The sequence below is a fragment of the Puma concolor genome, chromosome D3 (assembly GCF_028749965.1).
Source record: "Puma concolor isolate L17-30 chromosome D3, mPumCon1.1.hap2, whole genome shotgun sequence".
Taxonomy (NCBI): Eukaryota; Metazoa; Chordata; class Mammalia; order Carnivora; family Felidae; genus Puma; species Puma concolor.
The window spans coordinates 70,899,200-70,908,848 of record NC_141678.1 but is presented as its reverse complement, the minus strand read 5'-3'; positions in this window follow the sequence as shown (position 1 = coordinate 70,908,848).

Sequence of the window (9,649 nt, the reverse complement as noted above, 5' to 3'; positions counted from 1 at the left end):
ATGAGTGTTACATTATAGTAAAATCAGAGATTTTAGCTAGTGTTAGATTGGTTGCTTGTTTGTGTAGTTGACCACAAGTACATTAGACAAAACAGTAAATGACTTTTTATACACTGACGTTAACTAAAATCCTGAATCCATTTAGACTCTATTCAGTTTCTATCCTTTGTTACGGGTTTTTATCTTTTTATCACTAAATCTACAAAAACAATTTCTTTCTAATACGAAGGTAACAAGTTTTTAACTTTCAGTTGCTTAGTACCTTCTGAAAGGTTTGTGGTTGATAAAAATATTACTCCACTAATGAAACAATTTGATACTGATTAAATTGTTGCCATTTGTTACAAAACAAAAATAAAGACCTTTCTAAGATGTTTTAAAGAAACCAAAATTCTGTTCATTCTTAGATTGCACAGCCATAGTAAGTCCTTCCATACTAGGTGTTGGACAAATTCTGAGGCTGTGCTAGGAGACTGGAAGACATAGATTTGATGATGGGTAAGATCACGGCCCTGGAATTACTTTGCTAATTTTAGGATTAATCTCTACAAGGGCGAAATTTTGGGGTGTGTTACAGTGCCAGGTTCTGTCCCCCCGATTCGCAGTTTTCCTTTTCTGCCATTTCAGTGACCCACGGTCAGCTGCTGTTGGTCTGGAGACAGACACCCGACTTCATCTCGTCACGTAGGCATTTTATCATCTCTCATCACGAAAGAAGGGGGATGTTCTGAGAGAAAGAGAGAGACCACATTTACATAACTTTTATTGCAACATATTGTTATAATTGTTTTTATTCTTGTTAATCTTCTGTGTCTAATTTATAAACTAACTTGATCGTAGGCATGCACGTATAAGGAAAAACAGTAAATTTAGGGCTCATGGTCAGCTCCAATGCAGGCTGACCAGTGAGTATGAATTTATTTTACCTAATATAAGGTCAAGATCTTTCAGAGGACCTTGAAAATAAGCTACTTTGGAGGCTTTCCTTGCCAGAGGAAACTGAAACTATCTGAAACCAATGTTAGCAAAACGGATAAGCACTTACCCAAGTTCTAAGTCTGGATCCGCCTTTCCTTGGATGCTTGCGTTAATTTTCTTGCTTTTAGAAGTATTGGAGAGGAGAGGCTCTAGGAAGCCTGTGGACCCGTGTTACCAGGGAATTGCTGCACCACTGGATAATCCACAACGTGAACAATTAAGAATTAGGCAGACCTACTGAGTACTTGATATTACATGTTTCCCCCCCTAGCTGAAATTGAAGTGTTCCTGTGAAAACTTTTGTAAACCGAACAGACATAGAAGCAGTTAAAAAGTAAAAATCCTCTTCAGATTTCCTTTGGTTGACGAAAACGGGTACTAATGTGGGTCTTTCATAAAAGCAAAGCAGTGCAAACTTTCAGATAGCGGAGGTCACCTGTATTCCATTTTCACAGCCTTGGAGGGTAGATGCTGAACTGAAAACAGCTAGCAGTAATTCTTTCAATACAGGATTTTATCAAAAGTCCCTTGCAAAGCAGGTTTTTAGCAAGAATGAAGAGGCTAGAATAATTACGTTTTGAAAGCACGAACAGGTACTTACAACACTTCCAATTGTTCTTATCAGTGCATCTGTTAGCATAAAAACCAGACGATGGTTCTCAATATGCTACCAACTCCCCCTACTCCCAGCCCCACTTAAGTTTCTACTTTGCTCATTCCAAAACTTTTTGTAAATAATAAGGATTAGGATTATTTATAATATACTGCAAACATGTCTTTCATGTCTGTATACTTCAGTCTCCTGAAGCACATAATTCAGTGGTTGCAGTAATACTGTTTTATGGCTATTCCACACCTTAACTGTTTTCTGTTAGTGATTAAGTAACTATGGGCAGTGGAGCACTGATGAATTAGGAAGGGGTGTTGAGTAACCTAATGAGATTCCATTTAATAAAGATTCAGAATAGCTGTTTTCTTTACACTGCCATACCTTCCTTTTTGGGTATCTTAGAGTATTCCCATTACGTATCTTCAAGCTGACCATGTGAAATAACTGAAAGTTGTTGAATGTTAGATTTCCCTACCATATGGGACTTTCTATGCTGCCCCCGTATTAATGTTCATCTGCTTTTACATCTTAAATATCTTTTATATCGGGGCGCCTGGGTGGCGCAGTCGGTTGAGCCTCCGACTTCAGCCAGGTCACGATCTTGCGGTCCGTGAGTTCGAGCCCCGCGTCAGGCTCTGGGCTGATGGCTCAGAGCCTGGAGCCTGTTTCCGATTCTGTGTCTCCCTGTCTCTCTGCCCCTCCCCCGTTCATGCTCTGTCTCTCTGTCCCAAAAATAAACGTTGAAAAAATAAAAAATTTAAAAAAAAAATATCTTTTATATATATATATTTTTTTGATACAGCACCAGTGGGGGAGTGGCAGAGGGAAACACAATCTGAAGTAGGCTCCAGGCTCTGAGCAGGGCTCAAACTCATGAACTGTGAGATCATCACCTCAGCCAAAGTTGGATGATCAACAGACTGAGCCATGTAGGCACCCCTGCTTTTACATTTTAGAGGTAGCATTGGTACACCAATGCAAGAGAACTTCCTTTGGGAGGATAAATGGTTAGATAACTTTCTTTTCAACATTTATTTATTTTTGAGAGACAGACTATGGGTCAGGGAGGGGCAGAGAGAGAGAGAGGGAGACAGAATCCCAAGCAGGGATTCTAAACTGTCAGCACAGAGCCCGACATGGGACTCGAGCTCACGAATCGTGAGCTATGACCTGAGCCCAAGTGGGATGCTTAACCAACTGAGCCACCCAGGTGCCCCTAGATACTTTAAATGGTAAACAGAGTGCATTGATCCGAGATGGGGATTGATAACCCAAGAGGAAAAGAGCTGAAGAGAAACCACACATTTCTAGGTCGTCAGGGTGTTTTTTTTTTAACATCTAATGGAAAATGGAGGTGTAACATTTTGCCTAAATGAGTTGCTGCTGCCTTTGTGTTTGTGTTTAAAAATTATAAACCTTCAGGGTACCTGGGTGGCTCAAGTTGGCTAAGCATCCTTTGATTTCAGCTCAGGTCATCTCAGGGTTCAGTTTGTGAGATGGAGCCCTGTGTCAGGCTCTGCTCTGACAGCACGGAGCCTGCTTAGGATTCTCTCTCTATCCCTCCCCTGCTTGTGCCCTCTAGCTTGGTCTCTCAAACATTTAAAAAAAAATTTAAAAATTATAAATCTTCAATCTTTGTGAGAGTGTGCATAAATAACTTATTAAACATGAAAGTCTTAAGGAGGAGCTATGAACACAGCTCAACACAGCTCAACACAACAAAACTGAAAAGAACTGGCTTAGTAATATGAAGCTTGCTAGTTTGAAACGGGAAATGAGGGCCAAGATTATGTAAATTTTTGTTCAGTGCCTCCCAGCAACATTTCAGTGTTTACCCAAAGCCTCCAGCAGTGTTCTGCATAATTTGTGGCATACATTAATATTGAGCATCAAGATGGGAAAAGGTGGTCTCACCATCTTAAAGGCTGTATAAAACTTCAAAATACAGAGATGACCTATGCCCCCCCAGAGACAGATGGAGAGGCTGTTAAGTTAGAATGTTCTTGGAAAAGTCAACAGTAGTTAGCCTCTACTAACTACAAAAATTAGAGGGCTTTTTAAATGTGATCCTGGAACTGTAAGAAGGCAATTTTTTTTAACTGGGAAATGAATTGTAGGTATTTCTCTATTTTAAAGCATCAAGGCTCATATCTTCCGTGACATTTCCCAAGATCAAAAGCAAACAGTGGAACTTTTGACATTCTCTGTTCCTGCAATTTCAAGGGAATTACCAAGACATAACAAGTGACCTGAATGGGGTAGTGATTTCACGTCTACCTGAGTCATAGATGTGCTGAAATACGGAAACTAGGCCTTGTACTTGAAACATGAACTTACAACTTTCAGAGTTAAGATTTCAAAAAGGATTGCTAGCTTGTGGATTTCGCTAATGCTGAACGTTTGTAAATAACCTTTATTTAAAGTCTTCAAGGTTCACTGTTGGGTGACAATTAGAAGAATATGATGGTAGAGTTAGTAAGAAAAGCCATGCCTATTTATTGTTAGGAAATGGTTAATATCACTTAGGAAAAAAAGTTTTTCTGAAAGTAAGACTTTAAAACCACAGAGAACACAGGAGAGATGGGCTAATTTCTTCCATGTTGGTGGAGTCTACAAGAACTTGGTGGAAATAATTTTAAGAACTGTGTATGTGTGAAAATAATTGTGTGGGTGTCTGAAAGCAGCTCTTAAAGCTTCTTTCTTAAAAGTCTGTACTACCTCAGCTGAGGACTTTTTTTTCTGTATCAGACTATTGGGGAAAACCAAGAAAAGATGATGAATGGGCTCTCGGTTGTGTTTGGATTCAGTAGCAGCTTTCCTGTTATTCTGTACATTACTGAATTCGTACTTCTTGGAAAGGACATTCTTCTTTGCACGTGTGTTAAGTCACCCGATAGTATTGCGTAGGATATTTCTTTTTAATTCTGGAAGTTCCAGTATCTAGAGGCTAGACATAGGTTTGTTTTTTTCAGTACATGGTGAAGTTTCCCAGAGTTGACATTCTGAGAGCCACCGTCTCATTCAAAGCTGAGAAAACCAGCTCCGAAAGTGTCTAATTTTCCTCGCCTATCCCAGTGGCTTTTCTTGATCCACATGAAAATCAAAGAAATCTTATTCTCATGCTAGAAGCTTATGCTGAGGACTCTTGAGCCAGGATCATATTTTATGTTTTCTCTTCCCAAGCAGGTGATTCCTAGTATGTTCTGGAAAATCTAGCCTCCGATTAAAGATTGTATTTGTGGTAAAGAATTACAGAAATGGCCCTTTTGCTTTTACTTTCTTTGCTAATAGGTCAGCCTGCTTGGTGTTCTGTTTCGTCACCCTCTTCAGTGGCCCTTCAGCTCCTGCCCCTACCTCTTGTAACTTGGCTAGCATTAGCATTCTTCCCCCGTCTCTTCCATCACTACCATTTGGATATCCTTAGGCGAATCTTTCCAGGTAAAAGGTGGAATCAGACAGACTGTCTCTCTGAGGCCTTGAAGTCCAAGTAGAGCACTGAGAGGAACTGAGCATGCCACCTTATAGGGACTACGTCTCATTTTTGTCATTTCTGTGCTTTGCTGGTCATTTCATCTTGGAAGCCGCTCCTGGGCTAGGCCCACAAAGCTTATTTTTCAGTGTTGGTCTCAGTTTCAATTCAAGTTCCCTTTCCTGGCTTCAGTAGAGGGCATCTAACCCCATATTTTGCAGATTGTATACTTTGAGCCTCATTGTCTTTATCTGTGAAATGGGAGTAATTACCAGTGAGGATTGCCTGAAACTCAAGAAACAGAGACCTAGAGGTGCCGTGAGGGGACTAATTTGCTTTCCTAAATAGCATCCCTCTTGTTCTGGTTCTTTTTAAATCTCTGCACAGCCCTGAGAAAATATGAAGTGTTGCTAAAGAGCAGTGTAAACCAACAGTAAAAAGCCTTTGGGTTTTAGAAAACCACTGTTGGGTGACCCGGTTGGTACAGTGAACTCAGGTACATAATCTCACGGACTCTTTCCCGCAGCCCTCAGGGTGCAGGGACTGTTACCTCCATTTTGCAGGGAAAAAAGCTGAAGCTTAAAAGTTTAACTAGCTTAAGGCAAAAATAAAAATCCCCAAATGTGAAAACATTTTCAGAAAGATTATACAACTGAGGTGTGAGCATTTTTCATTGAACTCTGGTTCGGGAGTCCATGGGCACTCCCATCAAAGGTCTCCATAGCCCACAATAGGGCCACACTGTATTCTCAAACTATCAGGACAGAGAAGGACTTGGACTGGGCTAAGGCACCAATTCTTGTTTCAAAATTGATTTGTGGACTCCTACTGAGCACCGAAGCGCCCTGCCAGCAAGTGAAATGTCAAAATTGGCCTAAACCGTGTTCAAGTCGGGATTTTTACTTAGGTTTTTAATTTCATCTTGGAGGCCCTAGGATGAGCAGATTTTGGCCCAGCCAGATACCTTTGTTGACTTTCTGAGGAATTGGTCTTTACGGAATCTTGGAAGCTTCCCTTTGCTTAGTGCTTTATAGTCTCTTAGTGAGTAGCTTGCCTTCTCCTGGGAAGAAAATAAAAAATGAGGGATGGGGATGTTCCTGGCTGGTTCAGTTGGTGCAGTGTGCAACTCTTGATCTCAGGGTTGTGAGTTTGAGCCTCACATTGGGTGGAAAGATTACTCACAAATAAAATCTTTTTTAAAAAATTTAAAAATCAGGGGTGGATCTCATCTATTACTACTATGTGAGGCCTTTTTTTTCTTTTCTGGACACCATTTCAACCTCCAGCCACTTTCCCATTCTGATCTTCTAATTTTTTTTTTTTTTTAATGTTTGTTTATTTTTGAGACAAAGACAAAGCATGAGCAGGGGAGGGTCAGAGAGAGAGGGAGACACAGAAAGCGAAGCAGGCTCCAGGCTCGGAGCTGTCAGCACAGAGCCCGACGCGGGGCTCGAACTCACAAACCGGTGAGATCATGACCTGAGCCAAAGTCGGACACTTAACTGACTGAACCACTCAGGCACCCCTGATCTTCTAATTTCTGTTGCCTTTTCACATCTTAACCAAAGATGTGATCTCTGATCTCTGAGTATCAACTCAGAATCCAGGTTTTCTAACTTAACCTTATGTGTTATAACTGCTAATGCTATCCTCAGTGAGATGAGGCTTCCTCTTCCAGGGATATCTGCAGGAGTTTTCATTTACTACCAGACCCCAGACTCAGTCTATTTGCTTCCCTCTGTCCCCTCATCTGAGTGGGCTAACCCCCGCTTCTCCCTTTTTACAACCTCCGCACTACTGACATTTCAGGCCAAATAATTGGGGATTGGTGCTGTCCTGTGCATTGTAGATGTTTGGTAACATCCCGGTTCCCCACCTACTAGATGGCATTTGTACAAACACATGCACACGCACGCGCACACACCCAGTTGCAGCAATCCAAAATGCCTTTGGACACTGCTGATTGTTACCTGGGGGGGGGGGGGGGGGGGGAGCAAAATTGCCCCTTTGAGAACCATTGCTTTAGATAAACATTTGAATTTATTGAGGTAAACATTTGACCAAGCCCTCATTCAGCCAGTCAACATGACTAAATCCTAGGTACTAGACATTCTATTGGCAAGGGACAGAAAACTTTTTAAATGGTTAAAATAGCCACCATTTATGAGTACTTGAGTTAAGCGTTCTATTAAGTATTTATATAGCCGCATTTAATCCTTAAACTCTGAGAAGGAAGTACCCCTTCTTTTACAGATGACAAGACCATCTCAGATGCATGAGCCTGCCTGAGGCCACACAGTGAGGGGCAGAACTGGCATTGACGCAGGCTGGTGGGATTCTGAGGCCTTCCTTCACCCGTGCTCTTTACTACTTCCTTGCCCTTGAGCAGTTTATATTCGGTTGGGATGCCACAGGTGGTGTTCCTAAGAGGCACTCCCCCTGCTTCTTCATAAAGCCTTCTCTTGCACTTTCCAGGGACTGAGGGCTCTCTCCGCTTCACCTACCACCTCGGACAGGCTGTCCACAAGCCTGGTGTCTGTATCAAGACACCCCAGGGGCGCCTGGGTGGCTCAGTCGGTTGGGCGGCCGACTTCGGCTCAGGTCACGATCTCACGGTCTGTGAGTTTGAGCCTCGCGTCGGGCTCTGTGCTGACAGCTCAGAGCCTGGAGCCTGTTTCGGATTCTGTGTCTCCCTCTCTCTGACCCTCCCCCGTTCGTGCTCTGTCTCTCTGTCTCAAAAATAAATAAACGTTTAAAAAAAAAAATTAAAAAAAAAAAAAGACACCCCAAAAGCTATTTGGTCAAAGACACTATGGAGCAAACAATGAAGCTTTGCTCATTTTGTGGAGCAAACAATGAAGGGCTAAGCTGCCTAAAAGTCCATAAACTGGTGCCAAGGTCTTATTCAAAAAGTTAGGACATTTGCACCTTTCTGAGAAGTCTAATTTTTCTGTTTTATCCATTTAACCCTGGTTCCATGAAGGAAGCAGAGGTCTTCAGAAACCTTCTAGGCCGTGGGAGGGGTTGGGGGATGCTATCTTACTCTTGCAGGGCTTTGTGAGACATCCTTAGATAGTTCACTCTTCATTATCAAAAGATGGAAAAAGCCACCTACCACCTTGGTTCCTTTTGCCGAATCTATATACAGTGTCCTAGGCCACGCTGTGCAGCGCGACAAGATTTGGGGCTAACCTCGGTGGACGTCCTCCTCCTCTAGGGCTTGATATGAACACTGGTTTGATCCAGCAAAGCTCCCCGATGGATTTGTCATGATGTCAGTCGGATCTTAGAGAAATCACGAGCTCATCTACAAAGGGACCGGAACCCAGTGCTGAGGGAGCGTGCCCCAGACCTTTCCAGCCCCTACCCTGAGTTTCAAGAGCAAGCACACCCTTGAGCCCACACTCCTTAATTTCATCTGAACATTAGAGTCACCTGGGAGCCTTTCTGGAAGCTCTGAGGCCAGACCTCACCCTGGAGGTCCTGACTCCGTCTGCGTGGGGTGGCCACGCAGGCCTTGTGTGCTGAGGAGGTGGAGGGGTTGCACTCTCCCAAAGCCGGACTTGTGGATTACTGCTTTAAGCTGCAAGCCCGACACTTCTTGGAAGACTTGTGTTTAATCTTGATCAGTGAGCAATTTGCATTTTCCAAAACAACATCCCTATTTGATATCAAAACGCCTCAACTCCCCACATGCACTTCTAACAGTAAAACCGATGCGCCTAGGTGCTTATCACATACCGCGTATCCCTGGTGTTAGTGCTGTCTTTCGTGGCAGGTGGAACTGAGATCTTTAAGAACCTTTTGTGCTCTCGCTGTCTACGAAACCACGTCACGAGAAGAAATCCTCCGGCTTCGCGACAGATGATGATTTTCCTCGGGCGTCTGGGAACCCCTTCCTCACTGGAATCCGTGCCTGGATTTCCCCGAGGTCAGGTCCTTCAGGGACTTCATAGGCTGCAGTTGCTTCTAAACCCAAAAGAGGAACGAACAGCTCTGTACTTGAGTAACATTCTATTTTGATCAGGAAAGATGGTACAAATGGGGGAGGACCCTGACAGCACACGGCAGGGGACACAGAAGCCCAAGCCAGGGAGAGAATTTTCTTCGTCTCAGGTCTCCAGACTCAGGGCCTTCAGGTCTCTCACTTAAATGCCTCACTTCCTTTTTCTGACTTCATTCCAGAAAGAGTTCCTTATATGATTATATTTGATGCCTCTGCCAATCCTATGACGTAGGGCAGTTCCCCCCACTTTGCAGATGGGGGTGGGGGGAGATGAGGCTCCGAGAGATTTGTCAGAACTGAAAGCCAGGAGACTCTGAGCCAGAATGAAGACTGGGGAGGCTGAGCCCACGCTGCCCATTTGGTTGGAAGTCTCCCTCAGGGCCAGCCTGGAACCTACCTTTACTCAAAACGTTTCCGCATTTAAAGCTCTGAATTCATACCTTATATTAACTATGGTCAAACAGAGTCCCCCCGAGTATAAAGTACTTCATTCATAAAAATACCCGTCTATTCCATGGGGTTCATAATAATCAGGCTCTCCTGGACATTGGTGTATCTTAATTCCACATTACCGAGCACCTACCAC